This window comes from Periplaneta americana, chromosome 13 (genome assembly GCF_040183065.1).
Source record: "Periplaneta americana isolate PAMFEO1 chromosome 13, P.americana_PAMFEO1_priV1, whole genome shotgun sequence".
Lineage (NCBI taxonomy): Eukaryota > Metazoa > Arthropoda > Insecta > Blattodea > Blattidae > Periplaneta > Periplaneta americana.
In genome coordinates, this window is record NC_091129.1 from 12,804,754 (window position 1) to 12,828,389 (window position 23,636).

Genomic DNA, 23,636 nt, shown 5'->3' on the forward strand with positions numbered 1-23,636 from the left:
AATCCTAAACATATTTAGTATAACTTGTTGCTTGTGGGCCATCCCAAACCCCGACCTCCACCGCTAAGAGCACAAGTCCTTATATAGTCATCAGTCAAGGCCTACTGACAAATAAAAGCAATTGACAATAGATATCTCAGTCATGACAACCTCATAAAATATCCTATCAATTGAATAATAGATCTTGCTACATATAACATAATTATATTATATTATTATCCATTTCAGCGAGTACTGATGACCACTTCAAAATACGATAATTTGGTCCAGGGGGCATTCTTTTTTTGGTATAAGGATGATTTATGTAACATGTTTCTAAATTAGTCTTTTAAATACCGGTACATTCTGTAATAAATCACTGAAAAACAAATGTGAATATAGGATGTGGAGTGAGTACGAAATTATTATTATTTTTTTATTTTTTAGCGCGTCATTTTTACGTAAATAACGACTAAAAACTAACATGCCACATAACATTATTTTAAGAAATACAGGAAACAAGCATGAATAATATTCACCATTCTAATGATCTTGGGATAGAAAAAAACGTATGGAATAGAAATTACATACAAATGTGCGTGTAATAAACAATAAGCAAACCATCTTCGATTAATCATTTCAAAACAACGTGAATATAGCGTGGATTGTGTAGGAAAATAATTTCTTATATGTTGCTCCCAATGTGCATCATTGTTAACTGATGAAAACAAATGAAAATTAACATGGAATTTGAAGAAAGATAGGAGATATTAAATAATATTCATTGTTCTTAATGATCTTTGGATGGAAAATAACAATGAAATATGTATAAAATAGAAATTACATACAGGTGAGCATATAAAAAACGGTAAGTAGAATCGTATTTGATTAATAAGCTTAAATTACTCCAGGTTTAGTGTAAGAGTGGCCTATATCTAACGATGTCTCCCAGCACATTACTTGATTTAAAAACGTAAAATACGATAATTTGGTCCAGGGAGCATCCGTTTTTTGGTGCAAAGATAATTCGTTTGGCGTGTTTTTTAATTGAAATTATGGTAATTTCCTAGTACCCGGTACTCGTTACATAGGTCGTTTTTATGTTTAACATATTTAGTATAACTTGTTGCTTGTGAGCCATCCCAAACCCCGACCTCCACCTCTGAGAGCGCCAGTCCTTTATATACCCGTCAGTCAAGGCCTTCTGACAAATAAAAGCAAATGACAATAGATATCTCAGTCGTGACAACCTCATAAAATATCCTATCAATTGAATAATCGATCTTGCTACGTCCAACATAATTATATTATATTATTATCCATTTCAGCGAATACTGACGACCACTGCAAAATACGACAATTTGGTCCAGGGAGCATTCTTTTTGGCACAAGGGTGATTTATGTAACATGTTTCTAATTTAGTCTTTTAAATACCGGTAAATTATTTAATAAATCACTGAAAAATAAATGTGAATATAGGAAATGGAGTGAGTACGAAATTATTATTTTTTGGCGCATCATTTTTATGTAAATAACGACAAATAAAAAGGGATTATTAGCAAGTACGTACACTGCGATTGTCAAATGCGCATCACCATGCTTTCCAAAAGGCACTTTTCAGTGCCCGACACCCCGACTTATATTTTATGATGTATTCTTTCTTGCTTTAGGGGGCTCCGCCCCCTAAAACGCCTCTTGGGGACTTGGCCCCCAAACCTTCATGCAATTAATTTATAGTAATTAACCGGTCCATCATATTTGAGTTGAAGGTAGGAGTTACATTTTATAATGTGTTCTTTCTTGTTTTAGGGGGCTCTGCCCCCTAAAAATCCTTGTTGGGGACTTAGTCCCCAAACCCTCATACAATTAATTTATAGTAGCGTAATAAACCGGTCCATTACCTTTGGGTTGAAGGTACGAGTTATATTTTATGATGTGTTCTTTCTTGCTTTAGGGGGCTCCGCCTCCTAAAACCCCTGTTGGGGACTTGGCCCCCAAACCTTCGTGCAATTAATTTATAGTAATTAACCGGTCCACCACCTTTGGGTGTTCTTTCTTGTTTTAGGGGGCTCCGCCCCCTAATACTCTTGTTGGGGACTTCGCCCCCAAACCTTCATGCAATTAATTTACAATAATTAACCGGTCCATCACATTTGAGTTGAATAAATCACTGAAAAACAAATGTGAATATATAGGATGTAGAGTGTGTACGAAATTATTATTATTTTTGGCGCATCATTTTTACGTAAATAACGACAAATAAAAACTTACATGCCACATAACATTATTTTAAGAAATACATGAAACAAGCATGAATAATATTCACCATTCTTAATGATCGTGGGATAGAAAAAAAAAGTATGGAATAGAAATTACAAACAAATCTGTGTGTAATAAACAATAAGCAAACCATCTTCGATTAATAATTTCAAAACAACGTGAATATAGCGTGGATTGTGTAGGAAAATAATTTCTTATATGTTGCTCCCAATGTGCATCATTGTTAACTTATGAAAGCAAATGAAATTTAACATGGCATATAAACACTATTTGAAGAAAGATAGATATTAAGTAATATTCATCGTTCTTAATGATCTTCGGATGGAAAATAACAATGAAATATGTATAAAATAGAAATTACATACAGGTGAGCATATAAAAAACAGTAAGTAGAATCATTTATTTGATTAATAAGCTTAAATTACTCCAAGTTTAGTGTAAGAGTGGTCTATGTAACGAGTAGCGGGTACTAGGAAAATACCGAAATTATGAAATGGCATTCCTGTGCTTAACATTTAATTCGATTTCTAGTTCTGCACACTAAGCGTCAGTGGACTGTCACTGCCAGGCAAGTTGTATCTGTCCTCCAGGACACTCATGGAGTTGTTGCAAGTGACCAGACTGTAAGAAACCGACTCCATGAAGCATCACTCTTCTCTTGACGCCGTCTCAGAGTACTAGCATTTCAGAGAAACAATCAGGCAGCAAGTCTAACATGGGCAGAAGAACATGTGAATTGTGGTTATGAAGAATGGGCTCATGTTATGTTTTCTGATGAGTCTAGATTCTGCTTTCACCTCGGTGGAAGGCATATCAGGATTTGACGTCAACCTCGGTCAGCAGAAAGACTTCGTCATGTTCAGGAAGTCATGGCTATGGAGGTGGTGTGTTCATGGTGTGGGCAACAGTAATGATGGACAGAAGAACATGGCCCGTTTTCCTGGAAGGGACAATGAATCATAATGTGTGCATAAATTCTGTTCTGCAACCAATTGTAAAACCATTTGCTGATTTTCTAGGAGAAAGTTTCATTCTTATGCATGACAATGCCCGTGCTCATACTGCTCGAGTGGTTTGTGAATGGTTTCAGCAAGGGGAGATTTCTGTACTGCCTAGATGTGCTCAGTCCCCAGATCTTAATCCCATAGAATATGTATGGGGTCAACTTCAGAGGGCTGTAACACCATGTATGGAGAATATAGAGAACACTCGAAACTTCTAGACTGCTCTAATTCAGGCTTGGGATAACCTTCTGCAAGAAGACATTGAACATTTGATTTTAAGCATGCCAAGTCGATGCATGAAGAGGTCATACTCGTTACTAATAACTGGATCTGTATGGAATACTGAGGCACAAGTTAGTCTTGGAAACAAATTCAGTAATAGCATCTTTTAATGCTGGGGTGAAACAGGGAGACAGATTATACACAACATTATCTAACCTGGCAATACATCAGGCAATCGAAAAAATAGACCAAAAAGGCACTATATTCCTCAAGTCAAGCCAAATATGTGCATATGCAGATGATATTACTATTATCACTAGGAACCTGGCAACCCTTAAACGATTAACTACAGAACTTTCTAATGCAGCTCAACCAATGGGATTAATGATTAATCAAGAGAAAACTAAGTATATGGTAATGCCTACTGCCAAAACTAGAAACATTCCTCAAAACATATCAGTAGGAGATATGATGTTTGAAGCAGTTAAACAATTTAAATACTTGGGCGCCATAATCGATTACAACTGCGATATGAGCGTAACTGTTAAGGACAGGATACTGGCAGGTAACAGAGCATACTTTGCAAATGTTAAATTGCTCAGTAGTCGGCTAATTACGAGAACAACCAAACTAAACATATATCATACTTTTGTTCGACCGGTAATAACATTTATGGATCTGAGACATGGACATTAACTAAAGTAGAAGAAGATCTCCTACGGTGTTTCGAGAGAAAAATTCTAAGAAGAATACATGGACCAGTATATGAAAACAACGAATGCCAGATACGTTATAATGAAGAAATCAATCAACTGATTGGGGACAAGATATTGTCAAATTTAGGTAAATAAATATTTTATTTGCATTGTAATAGAAACTCGTAATTGTGTTTTAAGTTTCGGACAAGATCACCTGAGCATATACACTGCTCAAAAAAAGTCTAAGGCACAAGTAGATTATTTGCTTCAGTTTATTATTAATAGCAGTGAACTGGATATTATCTTGCAAATCTAGTCTTTCAGGTGAAGCTTCCTGTAAATCTGCTTTATAACTTCCAGGTGTCACGTGTATTGCATCAATACAGATGAAGAATGCAGTTTTTGCAGTGTAATTTCTACTGAAGTTTTTACAAAGGTTTCTTTAAAACTTGACAGTTAGTGAGATTATTTTATGGGTCATTATAAGAAAATATGGGAATGTTGTAACAGAAAGAAAAAAGTATGGAATGTTTGGAAAATGCAATTTTAATGTATTAAATTAAAGCTACATACATATAAATGGCAGAAAAAATAATGGTCATGCTGATTTTAAAAAAAAAGTTACTTCTCAATTACAAAACAAATTTGCATGTTGCACCAGTGACTTACATTGTTGAATTAATTACTTTCAATGTCATTGACGAAAATAATAATATTTTACCATATTACTAATGTATATTTCATCACATATTGATATATGCACACGCACATGGCTTAAATTATAGAGACATAAGAAAGAAACAAGTTTTCATAATGTTTAACCGAAATTCCAGAGTAAAACAAAAATATTTTGTCGAAAACTGGATGAGAAAAGTACATAAAAATATTGGAAGTATTTAAGGTTTTTAAAAGTTACATTACTGTGAAGCAGTAGCCAGTGAAGCCTGCCACAAAGATTGAGGAATCTCTATATGATCAGATTGGAGTCTGTTTGTTTCTGGCATTAAGGAAACCACATCACTAGAGTCAGACCACATGAGATCAACTTTTTTTTTTAATAATTGATTAAATGGCGATCTTACTCGTGTTAATTGTGTAAGCATGTGTGGCTTACAGCTGTTTCGGTGCTTCTTCACACCATCCTAAGAACCTATTAGATCTCGGCGTCATCTCGAACTTCGCTGCCTTTTGTGTGGGTGCGTTCGATTGTTGAAAAGTGTTGAAATGTGGTGTCAAATAGTGTGTGTGTTCTGAAATTGATCTGCATATTGAGAATTTGATCAGGATGTGTTTTAGTGTGTCTGTATATTTCATATTGTTCTAGTGTGTTGAGTTTTTGGGTTGTATGTGTAGGATTTCCATGTCTGTATTTAAGTTATTGTATGTGTGGTTAGCATTAGTTATGTGTTCGGCATATGTGGATGTATTGTGTCCTCTGGTTATTGCTTTAATGTGTTCTTTGTATCGAGTTTGGAATGATCTGCCTGTCTGTACAAAGCAATAACCAGAGGACACAATACATCTACATATGCCGAACACATAACTAATGCTGACCACACATACAGTAACATAAATATAGACATGGAAATCCTACACATATAACCCAAAAACTCAACACACTAGAACAAAATGAAATATACAGACACACTAAAACACACCCTGATCAAATTCTCAACACACAGATCAATTTCAGAACACACACACTTTTCAACACTTTTCAACAATCGAACGCACCCTCACAACAGGCAGCGAAGTTCGAGATGACACCAAGATCTAGTAGGCTCTGAGGATGGTGTGAAGAAGCACCGAAACAGCTGTAAGCCGCAAATGCTTACGCAATTAACACGAGTAAGATCGCCATTTAATCAATTATTTATATTCAAGTGTTAAAAGTAGTGTACGAAAGATTCAACGTGAACTTTTTTTGGCCGAAAGAATTTGTTCTCGTTCAAGTAACCTCGAGAATGATGCATACAGTTAACTGCAATGTGCAATTCATCAATATCTTGTACTTTTCCAGGGTAATAATTTCCCTCAGAACGCACAATTAGCCACTTGTCAATGGGTTCATTATATAAACCTTCAATTGGCTGGAGGAGTCCACTTTCTACATGCTCAGAACTGTGAGGTATTTTAGTATGACAAGCAAATACAACATCTTTCATATGAAAACAAGAACATGTTTGCTGACATATGTAACAACTAAATTCTTTACTTGAGTAGCAAATTTCTGGACACTATTTGATGAATCTTCATTGTTTGTAGAATTGTTGCAAGACTTGGAACATCGGCAGAAGCACTGTTGATGATCTGATCGGGTATGAAAAAAAATTTGATGCTTGTATGTTCACTTTGTTCCTTATACAATATTTTAGCTGTCGTAATATCTGTACCATGATCAGTGTGTCAGCTGTTCTTTTTATTGTACCACCAATACCATCAGGAGCTCCATGGCCATGCCCTGCCTCTCAGAAATTCCAAAAGACTTTGGTGAACCCTTTCTCATACGGATGTAATAGTTCTGGATGATAGAACAAGATTGCAGGAAATGGAGCTCTTTGAAGTAGCTGACTGAGATACCTGTGCTCCATCACGTTTTTTTTTTTCTTTGCCTTGTATGTTGCAGTATTTTCTCTCCACAGCCATCGTTGGTGCCTTTTGTCCCTCTCGGAACGTTCAGCTGTTGGCTTCTTCTTTTTATATATTTTGTGCCGCCTTTGCATATACAGTAAAACCTCGATAAGACGCGCCCGCTTATTACGCTATCCCGTATAATACACTTTTTTTGTCCGGTTCCTGCACATTTCATATATAACGCCTTTATAAAATACCCCGTTTGTTGCGCTCAAGTCCCGCATAATACGCTGTTTTGTGGAATATTTTCGACGTAATTTTCAGCAATGTACTGTAACAGGAATGAAACATCTTGGTCACTGAACTCACTGGTGCCATTAACCTGAAAAGTATTGGTATTCGACCCTTTACCTGCGCATTTAAACCTTCATACTTCATACCTTAGTATACCCCACCCTCTTGTTACACTCTCTGATTCGACTTATCTGCATGATTAAAGCCTACACACAGTTACAATACCTCACCCTCTTGCTAACCCTCTCTCTCAAACAGCATTCCTCACTCGGCCGTAATAAAATTCTGGAAATTTTTGCTGGGCAGTTTGTTGTCCTTTGTGTATTGAAGTGTCTGTGAATGTGATTACAGTGGGTGTTAAACGAAAAGCCCTTTCTGTGTCGGAAAAATTGGAAATCTTACGAAAGTACGATGAGAACAGTACTCTTACTCAGAAACAACTCTCTGATTCATTAGAAATCCCATCATCGACATTAAGAACGATAATAAAAAATCGCGACTCAATCACTTCAGCTGCGATGTCAGGAGGATGTAAATGCAGAAACTGAAGTGTGATAAACATGAGGACTTTGAGAACATGCACACAGCAAACAACTATAAATGGCTTTTTTTTTTTTTTCCGAAAGAATTAAGTACAGTAAATATTGTAAATGTCTTTGACGTACAGTACAGTAATTACATAATGGAGTAATACTGTATTACCTTTCATGAATCATGTATTTCAACAAAGAAAAATGCTAATAGATACTGTATACAAGTCAAAATAGTATACCCGGTCCCTTGAACAGCGTCTTATCGGGGTTTTACTGTACTTCTCTCTTCACAGGATCAGCATCTCTCCGCTGTCTGCCGAGGCATGACCTCTCAGTCCTGTTCAAGCCTTTGTCCTTTTTTTGGCAGCATCTTTCATGTAAATTCATTGATACTGCAATTTGTTATATGTAACTAATGTTTTCAAGTTGTTATCAAACATGACGTCATTAAAATCTCAGTCAATCATTGGTGCAGCAGTGGTGCTACATAGGAATAATATTGTTGCACCAACGACTGTTGCACCAATTACTTTCCAGTGCTTAGTTTCAATTTTTACAGCCATACAGCACATGGTCTTGCTAGCTATGTACTTTGTTTCTCTAGTTTTAAGTGGGGAATTTCATAGTGGAACGTCTGGATTTGCAAATCAAACCTATCTCTATTCCCAACCTGTTTAGATAAGGGCGCAATTAGCCATAGTAGCAGATACGCCCTTTTTAAACCCCACTAACTAAAACATTTTTTCTTAATAAAGTAATGTCAGGAAATGCTTCGTTTTCAAGTGGTCATAGTATGAAGGAAAAAATGAAAGAATCTTAACTTGCAAAGTTACTTTATTTACTTTCAATAGTTGCACAGTAACTTTTTCTTTTATCTAATACCAGATATTAAGAAAATGGTATTGACAAACTATAGAAACTTAAAAATTGCGACTACCATTGTTGATACACAAAGCCTGACGCCTATGATTGAACAACAAATCCTTCGAAATATTTGTAGTTACAAAGATCGTCAAAAGCAAGGATAATTCTAGCAACTAATTCTTCTGCTGTGTCGATGAATGTTTCATAAACAAATTACTTAATATAACCTCAAAAAAATCAATTGGATTCATATGTGGGGAATGTGCCGGCCAAGCAACTGAATCTGCTGTCCCTATCTAACTATTTGGAAAATCTACATTTAAATAATTTCGACAATTTAAGCCAAAATGTGCAGGTACTCCGTCATGTTGAAAGATCATGTTTCTCCGAATATGAATTGGGACATATTCAAGTAGCTTCGAAATATGGCACTGAGGGTGTTGCTCCATATATATTTGATTTCCCAAATTAGCATTGCCGTAAGTTGCTTGAAATGTCTTATGCATGTCTGCAAGTTCAGTATTTGTATAAAGATGCATTTTAATACCATGAAGTCCACACTTGTGGAGTAACAGTCAGTGCGTCTGGCCGCGAAACCAGGTGGCCCGGTTCGAATCCCGGTCGGGGCAAGTTACCTGGTTGAGGTTTTTTCCGGGGTTTTCCCTCAACCCAATACGAGCAAATGCTGGTTAACTTTCGGTGCTGGACCCCGCACTCATTTCACCGGCATTATCACCTTCATCTCATTCAGACGCTAAATAACCAATGTTGATAAAGCGTCGTAAAATAACCCAATTAAAAAAATAAATAATACCATGAATTTAAATAAACAGATCTCACAGACGATATTTTGTGACCTACAATAACAAAAAACTAACTTCAGTTATTTCCATGGTAACAAGAACAGCTGAAACATAAATGCAGCCATATGAGTGATGAACTTTGTCTTTTATATCAAGCATTTCTGAAAACTACTTTATTAAGAAAAAAAAATGTTTATTTTCATGTTCTTTATCATATCAGAAAATTATGAATAGTTATTCTGTTACATCCTGTATATATAGGATATATATGTTACTGTAAATGTACGAATACTGGTAAATCTTAGAATTTACCGGTATGACCTAACATTTACCATTACAGTGTGGTAAAACCCCGAAATATCTTATTAGATGTATACATTTTGAACTTTTACCAAGAGATGTCGGTAAATCTCAAGAGTTACCGATCAGCTGTGGTAAAATCGTATTAAAGAAGAAAAAAGAATCTTTACTAAGATTTGGCATTCTTCGTACTTTTACACATCTATTTCCAATTCATCTTTTATTGTTGTTTTAGGATCTATTTAAAAACAAATAAAAATCACCCTAGCAATAACTGAAATAATTTGTATTTATTTTTAATTTAAGTTATTTAAATATTCGTACATTCTAATGTGAGTATAATGAACAATATTCTATATTAAAAATAGTGAAAAATATTATAATTTTAACCACTGTCTATTATAGTATTTCATATAAAAATTAACAAAGCCTTTACACCTCCTCAAAGAGTCTAGGTCCACAAATAAAGTAAAACAAACATTATGAAGCACTTTTTTGGTGAATACTTTTTAAACATTTACACTTTTTGAACCCTTGTCCTCCAACAAAAGATAATTGACCAACCACTTCCCGTACACTAATTCCTTCTTTTTCTAATTCTTCAATGCTGATAAAATTTTCTTTACACAATATAAGTTGGTTCCTAGAGTACAATGACTCAGATTGCCAGCTTTGGTACCAAGTTGATAAAACTCATCTTAAATATTTATGATCACTTTTATTATTGATTTTGCTTCAATTTTTGCATCCGGTACTTTGATTCTCACATTCTATCCGACTAAAATTTTTGGAATTTTGTTACAAGTGGCTGCTTTCATTTTCTTCGCTTGCATTTCAAGACCTTCTTTTTCAGCCTCTCGGAAATGCTTCACCCCTGCAAAAATGTCTGAATCTGCACAACAAGACGAGATTCTTCGTTCTGGATTCTTCGATCTCGCTTTTACCAGCTCGCATCGGTAAATCCTGAGATTTACCAAGATTTCTTGGTAAAAGTTGAAAATGTATGCATCTAATAAGATATTTTGGGGTTTTGCCGCACTGTAACAGTAAATGCTTGGTTATACCGGTAAATTCTAAGATTTACCGGTCTTCGTACATTTACAGTAACATATATAATTATACAGTGAACAGCACTGTAGCAGTAATTCATTCTGTGATGTTTAAATCATTCTTTGTATCTTGCAGGAAATATATTAACACTAGTGGCTTGTGCAGCAAATACTGCTGCAAACTAAGTTCGTTAGATGTTCAAATAAAAATTTTTCAGATTTATTTTCAATGAAAAATACTTGTCTTTTTGATAGTTATTTGCTTCCATAATAATGAAACATACTCCCTCTGAATGGATTTTTTTAGGCCAAATACTTTTTCTTGAACCTATCCAACTTCAGTTTTTGAGTTTCAACGCGAAAACGCAAGTATCAATGTCAGGACGATAGCAGTAGCTATTTTGGGTCATTGTGGATTGTAGGCGAAAGTTAAAAAAATGTCAGGTTTGCTAAGCTTTCGAACAATAGCATTTTCGTATAGTTGCTGCATGTAGAACTTGAAATGTAGAGTGTAAAATCATTTTATCCTACTAAGAGATCTTGCTGAAATGATCTGGAGACTACAAAATTTTCTAGGCCTCTTATTTTATCAGTAAGTAATACCTTTTGATCTTTCCTTATGAACTGTAATTTTTCTGCTCTCTCGAGCCAATACTGAAGACAATGACACATATCAATATCTACACTAAGTAGATATATTAAGTATATGAAAAAGACCCAACCCCACTGGGTTAATAAGTATAAAAATATTTGATTTTTAATAACAATATTATCTTACTTAAGTTTTGTAGTTTTATATATAGCAGTCATCAGTAAATTATAGAAATGAAGATCTAAATTAAGATATTCTCTACATTTACTTACATAACCTCAAAACATTCCACTTTCATGTCATCAATATTATGTACAATTAATGAAGAATAGACTCACTTCAACCACCTCAAGTTCGTAGATTTGAATATCCAATACACAGCTGTACTCAGAAAATTATACACTGCAGAATCAGTTTTTAATAACAAATTGAATTGAGCTCTAAATATGTCGGCAATCCTGCAGGTGCCTTCGTGTAATAGCCTATTTATTGTAGTGTGTGTTTTGTTCTGAAATTCAATCAAGTCGGCCGTGATTGAATAAAATAATACTCAAAACTGACAACAGATGGATTTTGGAAAATAGAAAAATTATGTAGGAAAATTGACATTTCACTGAAAACTACTACTTTTCCGAAAAACTTTGGATGCCAGGCATGAAAATGAGGGGTCACGCATTAAAATCCGTTCAGCCGTTTTCCCGTAATTTCCATTACCAGTTCAAATTATATATATAGATTTTTTTATGTTTGTTACACTTCTTCCTACCCTTAAAAAAACATTGGCATGTTGTCTTGACAAGGTCTGCAGTCAGGGCGCCAATTAGCGGGGGGGGGGGGATGGGGTAGATTTATATTAACATAACTTCTATCCCCCTCACAAAATATAATTCTTTTGATACAAGTATACTTTCTAAAGTATAAAGTAACCAAAGAGAATAATATTGATGTATTATTATCACCGGCAAACTGACAACAATAACTTAGGAATTACATACCTTATCTTAAGCCTGCTAATGGATATAATTGGGTCTTTTGCAGAATTTGTATAACAAATGATGTCCATCAATTCTTACCCTTCCCATTATTGCATTTATAACAATAGAGTTATAAATTCCTAACAGTGAGTAGTTTCAATACTAATGTAGTAAACGTCACAAGAATTATTTCCTTCGTGTGAAATATTTCACGACAATAAAATAAAATTCTCATTAATAACAGCTAAAATGCCGCGTCCATACTAGTTAAGTATTTAAAATGGAGCATGATTATGTCCAGATAAAGGTTTGTTTAATAATGTAATTGAGAAAAAAAATTAAAGAAACATTTGGTATTATCAGAACTTCTTCATTTATGTCTGAGTTTATATTTCCTTAAATATGATTACATAATTACTCTAGTCCAGTAAGTCAGTCAGGTCTGTTACACTATTCTGTTCCTATGGATACACAGTTGAAAAATAAATCCCACAGATGTCAGCACAAGCCAAGATGATGCACAAAGATCCAGTTTGATTGTACTGCTATGTTCACCCATTTTGATTTGGCGAGTTTGTCAAACTCTTGCTTTTGTGTTTTAGTCTAAGCGTGCATTTTTACTCTGTCAGATCTGTTTGTGTTGTGTTTTCCACAAATAACAACATATAAAGTCAAAATCAAGAGGACATAATAGTACATGTGTCCAGTAGTTAAGTTGCTATTTTGAAGATTTTTAAGCAAAAACATTTTAGGTTCGCACATGCGTGTTTGCTTTGTCAAGTCTGTTACTCCGTCATGTCTGTTACATCATTCAAAACAGTGCTGTAAAGCAAGGTGAGTGTACAGTGGTTGATTACTATGGCAGATACATTGCACTATATTAATACCTGCAGAATATGCACTAAATAGTACTTTAATTTTGACGTTCTCAATCGTCCATTTGTTTACAATTTTTGCAAATGACCCAATTATTATTATGATCAAGATGCAAGACAAGCAACTGTGACCAAACATTGAGCCGTATCGAATGAGAATAATAATAATTTTATGTATGGTATTCTCTATCTAGGATTCTACTCCCCCCTCCCCCATCAGAAATAATTCTCATCCTGTCTGCAGTTATAAATCCATCATTATACTAGTCTTAAGGGAAGAGGATGGTATTTTTTGGTGAAAAATGAGTAAATTTTCAAAAAACAACTTTTTTCCTTAAAATACTCTGTGATACGAGGTCTGTCTAAAAAGTATCCGACCTTTAGCCAGAAAAAATATTTCAAATACCTGACGGGGTTGGGACCCTAATCCCCTTCAAAGTAGGCCCCTTGTGCTTGCACACACTTAGCCCACCGATCCTTCCACTGCCGGAAACACCTCTGGAAGTCTTCTTTTGGAATGGTGTTCAGCTCCGTCGTCGCATTCCGCATTATCTCTTCTCTACTCTTAAAATGGGATCCTTTCAGTGGTGTCTTCAATTTTGGAAACAACCAGAAGTCGCAAGGAGCCAGGTCTGGAGAGTAGGGAGGTTGGTGAACGGTTGTAATTCCATGTTTGGCCAAGAAAGTGTGTATCAATTGGGATGAATGTGCGGGGGCGTTGTCGTGATGCAAGTGCCAGTTGTTCGCCATCCACATGTCTGGTCTTTTGCGCCGAACTGCATCACGGAGTCGCTGGAGAACATCGTGATAGTACTCCTTTGTCACCATTTGTCCTTCCGGTGCGTATTCGTGATGCACAATTCCACGGACATCAAAGAAAACAGTCAGCATCACCTTGATTTTGCTTCGCACCTGCCGCGCTTTCTTCGGCCTTGGAGACTCGGGATGCTTCCATTGCGACGACTGTCTTTTTGTTCCTGGGTCGTACCCGTACACCCATGACTCATCTCCAGTTATCACGGTGTTCAGAAACCCAGGATCAGTGTTGGCGGTGTCCAGAAGGTCCTGTGCAACGTCACGACGGAGGTCTTTTTGTTCCGGGGACAACAACTTGGGCGCGAATTTCGCAGCCACTCGGTTCATGTTCAAATCATCACACAAAATTGCATGTGCAGAATCTTTACTCACTCCAACCTCTTCGGCAATCTCCCGCACGGTCAAACGACGATCTGCCATCACCAAATTTCGCAACCTCTCAACAACAGCTGCACTCCGAGCAGTTTGGGGCCTGCCACATCGCTGCTCACTCTCCGCTGATGTGCGGCCATCTTTGAATCGGTTGAACCACTCCTTAATTTGTGTTACACCCATCGTATCTTCCCCAAACACCTGCTGAATCTTACGAATTGTTTGACTTTGAGAATCACCAAGCTTTTGACAAAATTTGATGCAGTATCTTTGCTCAATTCGTTCAGTCATCTTGCGAGAAAACTAAATCCGACAAACACCTAGAACAGCACCTTACTTGGCGACCACCAGCCAGTGACTGGCACAAGCGAATGCGGTGAAAAAATTCAAGCATGCGCATTACAGTTCCTCCTTCCACCATGCACAGTGGCGCCGCCTTAGAATCACAACTTTACGCGGGAAAAATTAAGGTCGGATACTTTTTAGACAGGCCTCGTATGTGTAGAATACATTGTATAATATTTTGTGGGTATTTGTGCCTTTATCGGTTGTTGAGACGCCATTTTTAAACTTCCTGCGCTCTGGATTTTTAAATCACACCGCACTTTGTTTGTTGTTTCCGGAACTTCATTTTTTTTTTTTTTTTCAAAACCAAATTTTTCTTTAAAATACTCTGTGATGTGTGTGGAATACATTGTATAACATTGTGTGAGTATCTGTGCCCTTATTGGATGTTGAGACGCCATTTTTAAAGTTCCTGCGCTCTGGATTATTAAATCACACCCCCTTTGATTGCTGTTTCTGGAGCTTTATTTTTTTTTTTGCTACATAGCCAGACAAAAATCGATATAATTTTTGAACTATTAAAGATATATGTATGAAATTTAGAATACACATTCTCTAGACTACTAGGAAACTTTTCTCTGTAACGGAATTTCCCTAATTGATTTCATTTTAAAAATAAGTCTCTCTGTTGCAAGAAAGAAAATAAAAAAAAAATGTTATTAAATTTTAATTGTTTATTTTACAAATGTAGGAACTAATATCAAAATTCTGTTACAGACAGTTTGTAGAGCGTGCTTTTACAAATAAATTGTAACATTGTGTTTGAATTTATCTTTAAAAATGGCTTAGATATATCGAGTTTAGTAAAATCCTGCATTGGGTACATTTTTTTTTTCAAATCTGGCTTCCAAATAATTTATTCAAAATATTTATATTTTGTTGAGTTGCTATAGCCATGAGCTCTCTACATACAAAAAATTAATATTTTACATCAAATAGAAAAAAAGTTTTAACAATTACCATCCTCTCCCCTTAAGTGCAGATGAGAAAGCTGTTATATAAAATCAAACCAGGAATCTTGTGAGAAACGAAAGACAATAACATGTTCAGCTGGTCGCAAAATTGACCACAAAGAAATGTTACAGTGTCATGTTTTCAACACTTGTGAATCATATAAAATAAATTGTAATATCCTTCTTTGTATTATTGTGTATTTGTATTAAAAACTATTAATAAGTTACCATATATGTAATGTCATAATTAACATTGCTTGATAAACGTAAGGTTCACATTCGCATGTTAAATACATATTGAACTTGCAAAAACAAGTTGAATTGATTTTGTAAGTTGCAAAGCAGGAACCCACAATAAGGGACATGATATATATATATATATATATATATTATTTATTTGTCAGCCAACTTTACAATTCACAGTTATGGTGGACCATCACATTTATGCTTTTCGATCCACCATCCCTTAATACATATCACGCTTTTCTATTAATATATTCATTTGCCAAGCATTTCCTGATCACTTCCTATTCTTCTGTTTTAACTGAATTGCTATTTATCCTTCCCTATCTATCCTCCCCTATTCTCTCTCATACCCAGACTGTCCCCTTCCATGTCTCGCTTTCCTATTAAACTAGTGGCTTGTGCAGCAAATGCTGCTGCAAACTAAGTTCGTTAGACGTTCAAATAAAAATTTTTCAGATTTATTTTCAATGAAGAATACTTGTCTTTTTAATAGTTATTTGCTTCCATAATAATGAAACATATTCCCTCTGAATGGATTTTTTTAGGCCAAATACTTTCGCTTGAACCTATCCAACTTCAGTTTGAGTTTCAATGCGAAAACGCAAGTATCAATGTCAGGACGATAGCAGTAGCTATTTCAGGTCATTGTGGATTGTAGGCGAAAGTTAGAAAAAATGTCAGGTTTGCTAAGCTTTCGAACAATAGCATTTTCGTATAGCTGCTGCATGTAGGACTTGAAATGTAGAGCGTAAAATCATTTTATCCTAGTAAGAGATCTTGCTGAAATGATCTGGAGACTACAACATTTTCTAGGCCTTTTATTTTATCAGTAAGTAATACCTTTTGATCTTTCCTTAGGAACTGTAATTTTTTGCGCTCTCTCGAGCCAATACTGAAGACAATGACACATATCAATATCTACACTACACCGCCATTAAGTATATGAAAAAGACCCAACCCCACTGGGCTAATAAGTATAAAAATATTTGATTTTTAATAACAATATTATTATTTTACTTAAGTTTTGTAGTTATATATAGCAGCCACTCTGTAAATTATAGAAATGAAGATCTAAATTAAGATATTCTCTACATTTACTTACATAACCTCAAAACGTTTCACTTTCATGTCATCAATAGAGCATCAAGATTATGTACAATTAATGAAAAATAGATGCATCATGATATTAACTTTAATAATATTTAATTTCTAATGATAATGTCATCAAACCACCTCAAATTTCGTAGATTTGAATATCCAATACACAGTTGTACTCAGAAAATTATTATACACTGCAGAATCAGTTTTTAATAACAAATTGAATTGAGCTCTAAATATGTCGGCAATCCTGCAGGTCATGGCCTTCGTGTAATAGCCTATTGTTTATTGTAGTCAAAGACGTAGTTATATTGTAGTGTGTTTTGTTTTGAAAGTCAATCAAGTCGGCCGTGATTCGATAAAATTAGTTCTCAAAACTGACAACAGATGGATTTTGGAAAATAGGAAAATTGACATTTCACTGAAAACTACTACTTTTCCGAAAAACTTTGGGTTCCAAGCTTCAAAATGAGGGGCCATTTTGTAAAATCCGTTCAGCCGTTTTCCCGTAATTTCCATTACCAGTTCAAATTATATATATAGATATTGCATATTCCTTTTCTTAATAATTTACATTTTTCATTCATTTTCTTATCTACTCTCAAATCTACCTACTTTTAATCATTCTTTTCCAACTATTTTCTCCTGAATTAATTGTTTACATTTCCGTTTCTCTAGTTTTGTTTACGTATTTATCTCTTTCTCTTTACTTCACACCTAAATTTCCTATTTTATTGCCTCTTTCCATATATTTATTTCTATCATACTCCTACAGTTATAATACCCCTGATACTACTCCTAACCCACATCATTGAAAAACATGAAATATTTAATTTATTTAATTACACTTATAATTTTTCTCTCTTCCACTTCAAATTTGTTCAGATGTTTTTTCACTTTAATTTTCTTTTATTCATTTTTCTATGTATATCTTACTACACTCTTATACTATCTTCTTACACTTAACACTTTCTTCTCCATTCCTATTTTATCACTTTTGCCAATTCTAACTTTCTTGCACTCATTTTTTAGCACTATTCTTCCTCGCTAATTCCATCCTTCTCACTATTCTGTCCTCACAATCACTAATATCTGGTAGTTGCTACAGTCCTTCGCTTGTTCTTATCATGTCTTCTCTTGCATTTACTCCATTAGTCTTGTCTATGCTTCTAACTTCAGACACTTCCAGCATAAGAGGAGATATAGATCGTGTAGTTCTCCTCAGATAAGTTTGGTATTCATTTATTATTGAATGTTCGTATTTAACTTTTGTAGGATGAAAGAGTAATGGAACGGAGAAAAATTCTCTCCGGCGCCGGGATTTGAACCCGGGTTTTCAGCTCGGAGAGAATTTTTCTCCGTTCCATTACTCTTTCATCGTATGATGGCGCAGAATATCTGCATGGAAATATCATATGTACTTCGGTACATTAAATAATATATATTTCTTTTGTAGGAAGAAGTACACCACCATTACGAGGGCCCGATCTCATGGGTTTGATAGGGGAAAAAGATGATTGCAATTTTAATCAATGTTTTAACGTGAATATTAAAATTAACAGTCACAATGTCTGTTGGAAAGGGAAGGGGATATTGAAACGCTCCAAGCTCACTACTAATTTCCATGGCCCAGAAAGATACGACTGCTCCGAGCCCTCGGAAGATGGAATGGTGGCCAACCCTGCTCTTCTGGACAGGAGCTCCATGCAGCGGCGTGATGGTGTGTTGGCAGGACTGACTCAGCAAAACGGAAGTATTGCTTCCCCCAAGAAAAATGCGATCCACCTAGGTTACATCCCTATTGCAGACTGACGTTAACTATCGTTGCTCTCGTGTTGGGAGTGCTGCAAATCAACTCTACAGCCCTCGGTCGATGTGTGAATATCGATGTGTGCTCCTGTGATGACGTCATTTTTTGCCTTCCCGTCGTCAGAATAAAAAAGGCTCTCGGAAACATCGTATCGGTGTAGACGTTAGCTCAAATAAATGCCTTTGGATTGTGTTTTTTAATAACTTTTTTGGAAATGGAGACTGTTGAAAAACACGAGAAGATAGACACTGATGGGTACGTGGTAGGTATCTGGGGGAAGAGGGGAAGTTTTTGTTCGTCTTCTGTCTTCAACGATAAACTTACGGGGGGAGGGGTGTGTGAATGGACATCAATTTGTTTCTGGCATGCTTGTCTACATCAATTAAATTATTACACAATTACAAGCTCATTAAGTCCATACGAAAGGAATGTATATTGCATGCGAGTTTTGAAGAGGAGAGTGAATTGTTTAAGTGTACTGCCATGTAGGTTGACTTGTGCAGGGATATGTTTGTCTGTTTTGAAGAAAATGAGAGATGCAGGTTTTTCACATTCAATGCTGTAACTAGCTTTGCACTAGCAAGTGGCCTACACTGCTCCGAATTGCCAGAGTATGTACAGATTGTGTATATATTTGACAGTGAAATGGCAATGGCACTAGCAGCATCTTTGGAGAGAGAATAAATAAACATCCCTGTGTTACAAGGGTTGTTTTCATTCTGAAGATGATTTCATCTGCAAAAGGGGGAAGTAAGTAATTTTGGGGGATAATAGGGAATATAGATATTTCAAATTAAATGTGCTTCTTTAAAAGAACCCTAATTCATAAATGCTACATATATGCTTCAAGATGGATGTTTCCAGAGACAAAATGTATAAGATTGTAAGAATGGAATATTGCTGTCACCGATGTAAATTTTGACCCTGCGGCAAACTTTCACCCCCCCACCCCCTTGGCCCAATGGAAGTCAACTTCATTTGTTTTTGTGTTTCTCTTTTTCTTTAGAAACCATATAACTGATATTCAGGGATATTCTAGTGTATATGTTCTAATTTTTTTGTTCCTTTTTTATGCTCAATAGCCTTGAAACAAGTGTAATGTAATATAATGATAAAAGAATTCATCTGGAAAGTTTGAACTGCATAAATTTAATCCTCTTTTTGCGTGAATGTGTTTGATTTTCATTATTTTCGTAAGATGATTTCACAACTTCAGACCTGTTCCAATGCAATATTTGCAGTCCTCGTTAGTATTTAATTTCCGTGATGGTTTATTAAAATTTTATTATATAAAAAAAAAAGAACTTGTCTTCTTTGTAATTCAAGAAACAGAATTGGTTCTAAGATATGTACTGTGTAAATGCTGTGTTGTCTTACACCCTTACTCTTTAGTATCCATTTTCTAATAAAATGTATAAAACTAGGCCTCAGTTTTCCCTTTGGTGTGTCATTTTGTACCGAAAACTAAACCTTTTGGTCGGTTGATTGATTGGTGATCTTGAAGGTTTGAAAGATGTTTTGGATTATTGAAAAAAGCTATGTACTTGATCAGAATTGAAAATGAAGCATTCTCATAATCTGTTTACAATCAGTTTGGCCAGCTACAATCAGGGCCGCCAACAGGATTTATGGGCCCCTGTGCAATATTGTGCTCGGGCTCTGTTGAAAAAAAGTTAAAAATGACAAATTACCAATTATTTGCAAAATCAATAAAAAATAACCCCATACACAGATATGAATCTAAAAATATACACTTTTGTTACATTGAAAACTTTTAGCAAAACCATTAGCACAATATATTATACCGTATTTGCTCGCGTAATTTGCGCCCCCGTGTATTTTGCGCACCCTAATTTTTAAGGGATTATTTTGAACTTTATTTTTGCTCCGTACATATTTTTTTCAGTGTAGTTGGGATTACGTACATATTTTTGTCAGTGTAGTAGGGATTTTCCTTCCCTACAGTCCATCGTAGGTCATTCACCAGCAACTGAAGTACCTGCTTCAGAAAGAAACCCCAAAGTCCTGCTACTTTAACAATGCTTGTCCTTGGTAGAGACAAGTTACCGGTATAGAAAATTAGCCCTACCATAAATACTTACCTATACATATACTAATTGAGATAAACTCAGAACAGGACCTCTTATTTGAAAAATCCGCATATTTTACGCACCCCAATTTTTCAGTGGCCAAAGTTAATTAAAAAGTGCGCAAATTACGCGAGCAAATACGGTATTCATCACGCTTCTTTTTCGGTAGGGCCTACATAGTATGTTTCATGACGAAACTTTCGTCTTTTCGTTGTCGTTTGTTTCGTTTCGTTTTCATAAAACACTATTCTTAAACAGCTGTAATTTCTGACTTCCAGGTCAACATCAACAAACAACTCTCCTTAACTTCATTGATGCAAAATCATCAATTATATAAAAATTTAAAAACCTAGCAAGATCGCTCTCCAGACTAAGGATGCCAAGGTTACTCAGTCTTTCTTGACACATTGTTTATCTGAATACATTTTTATTTCCTTCATTTTGTTTGAAGTTGGTGGGAGATTGAGCGTTGCTTTTGAAGGTGCAGAAAATAAATCAATCTCAAGCCCGTCTGTTCAGGTTGTTAAAAATGAAGACAGTTCATGCTTAGAAGTGAATATTGATGGTTGTGGCTGTTTAGAAAAAAAAAATTCTAACAACAGTAGTATTGAATCAGAACAAGCAAACAATAGTAAAAATGATGTGTTAATATGTGCAAGTGAAACAAATTTACACACACCAGTTCCTAACTCTGAGTCATGGCAAGTAACATGCGACCTTGGAAAACTAAAAAGTGGCAGACAAGTTGTGTCATTGAATGTGTTGTTCGAAAAACTACCCCCAACCTGTCTAATAACCTTTTAAGTGACGGAACAAAAGCCTTTCCAGTATTATTTTCAAAACTCAAGAATGAAGAATGTGTTACCAGAGACTGGATAGTGTGGAGTGAAACAAATCAGTCGCTGCACCAGCTTCCCTGCTTTGTTTCACTCCACACTAGGCAGTCTCTGGGAACACATTCTCCATTCTTGAGTTTTGAAAATACTGTAACACTGTTTTGGAAAGGCTCTTGTTTTCGAACAACACATTCAGTGACACAATTTGTCTGCTACTTTTTAGTTTTCCAAGGTCGCTCGACTTCAAACAAAGTTCTACTCCCTTTCTTAATATCTTCCAATTTTTCTGTCTCTCCTTGTGCTTCTCAGCTCCCGACTTATGCTTCTACGAGGGGGATCCAGGAAATAACGACCGTTTTGTTGTAATAATGAAAAAAAAAAAAATTGATTTGAAAAAACAAAGTCTGTTACATAACTGAAGCTTCCTTTACTTCTCTACATAATCACCACCTACATTTAAACATTTGTCGTATCTGTTCACTAGCTTTAGAATTCCCGTGTTATACTCCTGTGCCGCCAGTTCATTAAGCCAGGTGTTCTTCAACTCTTCATCACTTCCAAAACGTGTACCACCCAGAAAGTCTTTCAGCTTAGTGGAAAGGTGAAAATCGCTAGGAGCAAGGTCTGGACTATAGGGCAGATGATCAAAGATTTCCCAACAACTCTCGAGTTGAAGCAGCAGTGTGCGGGCAGGCGTTGTCGTGAAGAAGCACAACTCCTCTCGAAAGCATTCCTCGCCTCTTGTTTTGGATGGCTCGCCATAGTTTTCGTAAAGTCTCACAATAACGATTTGCATTGATCGTAGTGCCTTTTGGCATGAAATCCAGCAAAAGAACACCTTTGTGATCCCAAAAGACAGTAGCCATGACTTTTTGTGTTGAGAGAGTCTGTTTGGATTTTCTCGGTTTCTTGGGTGATGAGGGATGATGCCACTGACGTGATTGGCACTTGGTCTCTGGGGCGTTGTGAGACACCCAGGTCTCATCACCAGTCACAATTTGATCAAGAAAGGCGTCTCCATCTGTGTGATATCGCATCAAGAATGTCAATGCTGAGGCCATTCTCTGAGTTTTGTGTTGGTCACTCAGTTGCTGTGGAACCCATCGTGCACAGATTTTGTGGTAGCCAAGATGTTGCGACACAATTTCACCAAGCAAAGAACGAGAAATGTCAGGAAAGGCAATATGCAATTCGTCGAGTGATGTGCGCCTGTCTTGCAAGATTCTGTCGTTCACTTTAGTCTTCAGGTCTTCTGTGATGAGTGATGGGCATCCGGGTCGAGTTTCATCGTGGACATTTGTTCGCCCATTGTTGAACATTTCGCACCATTTTCTCACATTTCTTTCATTCATTACAGTATCACCATACACTTCTTTCAATTGCCTGTAAATTTCTGCAGGTTTCAAATGTCGGGCATTCAAAAATCGAATCACACTCCTCACCTCACAGTCGGCGGGATTATCAATCACGTCGTTCATTTTGAAGTAACACAAAATGCACAATGGCGACTTGCTGCAACCAGTACTCACAACATTATGAGAACACATGTTAAGGAAGCCAGTTGACCTTCAAACAAGGAAGGGGAGTCAGCTGCGCGGCTGGTATGCGCAAACAGTCGTTATTCCCTGGATCCCCCTTATACTTGTCCATTGTCCAGTGATAACACCAATGAACAGAATTTACTAGAAAAACGACAACGAAAAGACGAAAGTTTCGTCACGAAACATACTATGAAGGCCCTACTGGAAAGAAAACGTAATCCTCTGGCTTGGAGTTGGGAGAGTCCACTAGCATATTGCGGTGGACCGGCAAGGGTTGGTAGTTAAGAGGACAAGCCAATTGAACATGTTCGGTACAAGCAACGGGAACATATTTCAGGCAAATCCCGGAGCCCTCGAAGCGTCGTGTCGATGATTGTTAATGTGGGAAACCGATATTCTATTATATAAAACTTAAACATTTACATAATGAAGTGGTAATTTGTAATAATAATACTATTGTTGGTTAATATGTCAGATTCATGTAACAA

The 23,636-nt window shown here is 36.0% G+C and overlaps 1 protein-coding gene across 3 annotated transcripts in view; it reads left to right on the forward strand.

The window, feature by feature from the left end:
* Positions 1-20,105, forward strand: part of LOC138711750 (ubiquitin-conjugating enzyme E2 G1) — a 98,811-nt gene extending 78,706 nt beyond the window's left edge. The window contains exon 6 of one of the 3 annotated variants that reach the window (XM_069842930.1): positions 18,328-20,105. The gene's annotated coding sequence lies outside the window, so the exon portion shown is untranslated. The remainder of the gene's footprint in view (positions 1-18,327) is intronic. The other 2 variants (XM_069842931.1, XM_069842932.1) reach the window with 2 other exon arrangements.
* The last annotated feature ends 3,531 nt before the right edge of the window (positions 20,106-23,636 follow it).